At 64.7% G+C, this 2,018-nt stretch overlaps 1 protein-coding gene across 1 annotated transcript in view; it reads right to left on the bottom strand.

Moving 5' to 3' along the window:
- The window catches only part of PPP6R2 (protein phosphatase 6 regulatory subunit 2), a 64,269-nt gene extending 62,257 nt beyond the window's left edge, over positions 1 to 2,012 (bottom strand). Inside the window, exon 1 of the mRNA XM_023747977.1 lies at positions 1,875 to 2,012. The gene's annotated coding sequence lies outside the window, so the exon portion shown is untranslated. The remainder of the gene's footprint in view (positions 1 to 1,874) is intronic.
- Between the last annotated feature and the right edge of the window lie 6 nt (positions 2,013 to 2,018).

Raw genomic sequence — 2,018 nt, forward strand, 5'->3', positions numbered from 1 at the left:
AGTTGGGGCGATCAGGCAGGCAGGCAGGCAGGTGAGCGGTTAGGAGCCAGCGGTCCCGGATTTCGAGTCGGACATTCCCCGAGGGGTCCCAGATTGGAGAGGGTACAGGCTGGGCTGAGGGACACACCCCCCGCATGAATTTCATGCACTGTGCCACTACTAAATAAAATAAAGTAAAAAATAAAATAACCTGGTCTTGTCTTTTTTGTTTTGTTTTTTGTTAATCCTAACCAGAGGATATTTTTTCCATTGATTTTTAGAGAATGGAAGGGAGGGGGAGAGACAGAAAAGAGAAACATCCATGCGAGAAAGACACATGATTGGTTGCCTCCTGCACGCATCCCGACCAGGGATGGAGCCTGCAACAGAGGTATGTGCCCTTGACTGGAATCGAACGGGCAACCCTTCAGTCCATGGGCTGATGCTCTATCCACTGAGCCCAACTGGCTAGAGCTGTTTTTTTAAATAAGTGCCTGGTACTCAATCAGCTATCAGTATTATTTAAAAACTTAAAACAGTACTTTTAAAGTTAACCATTTCCTTAACCAAAATAAGGGGGGTGGGGGGGGGGGGCTTTAGGCAACCTGCCCATGTGTCGTGTGGCTCCGTCTCTTCATGCTAACACAGGAGGTTCCTGGGGGACTAAATGAAGTCCCTCACCCCAAGCACTTGACACAGTCGCACACCACGAATGGTCAGTTCCTGGCTCTCTGTGTCTGTGAGTAAGTGGCCATGGCCATGCCCATGCCCGAGGCTTTAGCCACCATCCCCTGCTGGGCTTGTGCCTGCAGGCCGGCCTCCCTCCGGCCTTCCTTCCACCTCCATCTGCAACGCCCCCCAGTCCACCGCCTGCTCCACCCCTGAGTCCTCTCTTCCCTCGAATCAGCATTCCCAACAGCTCTCCCCCCAAAGCCCCCAGGGGGACCCCCACGGCCTACACCCCCACCCCCACCCACTCCCAACACCTCGCTCCTGCCTGAGGCACGTCCCTGTCCCACGTCTGACAACGGCGCTTCCCAACTCCGGCTCGGCCCAGGTCCACGCAGGATCAGGGCCTGCAGGGAGCGGCCTGGCGGCAAGGCCGGTGCTCTCACCGGGGCCGGCCGCACACGTGGGGTCTGGGTCCCGAGGAGGCACCTCAGGCCCTCGCACCTGCTGTCCCTGCAGCCCAGGCTCTGCCCCTGTCTGTCCCCGGCTCCTCTCCTCTCGCAGCCACCGCTTCTCGGCCCAGAGCTTGTGAGTTAGAAAAGCCAAACGGGAGGAGAAAGGAAGGGAGGGGAGAGCCGCCAGCAGCTGCCGGTGCTGGAAGGGCCTGGGGCGGTGACAGTGGGCGAAGGAGTCCCGACCGGGCGGACAAGGCCGGGGACGCGGCAGGCGGGTCCGGGAGCAGCCCGAGGAGGGGCTGCCGGCGGCGGGCAGGCCGGGCCCAGGAGCCACCGGGAGGCTCAGGAGCCAGGAGTGGGCAGCCCGGCGGGCAGGGGACACAGCGGCAGGCGGGGGCCGTCAAGGGGCAGGAGGTGACGGGGCAGGGGCAGGGGGTGGCCACACTCGGAGCCCGGAAGCGGGGCCACCGAGCGGCACGGCGGGCGGGAGCGAGCAGCGGGGGCGGAGTGTCCCGCGCAGACAGGCCGGTCGGGCGCTGACAGGACGGTCCCTGACGGAGCTGAAGGGGCAGAGGCGCCGACGTGCGGGCGCTGAGGCGGCGAGAAATGAGAGACACCGACGGGGCGGGGGTGCACACCGACGGCCTGTCATTGAAGGGAGGTCACTGGCAGGGGAGGGGCGGGCACTGACATGGGGGCACTGACACCGGTGGACACGCCCGGGGCACGGACGGGCGCGGGCGCTGAGGAGCCTGCGGCGGCCGCACTCACCTGCCCGCGGGCCGGACGTCGCGGCGGCTCCTCGGAGGCCCGGGTGGAGGCCAGGGTGTTGGCGGAGGCGAAGCCCGGGCGGCCTGGGGCGGGCCGCACGCACATGGGCCGGCCGGCCGGCGCCTACGGACTCGGCGCCCACGG

This window comes from Myotis lucifugus, unplaced genomic scaffold (genome assembly GCF_000147115.1).
Source record: "Myotis lucifugus unplaced genomic scaffold, Myoluc2.0 scaffold_1083, whole genome shotgun sequence".
Taxonomy (NCBI): Eukaryota; Metazoa; Chordata; class Mammalia; order Chiroptera; family Vespertilionidae; genus Myotis; species Myotis lucifugus.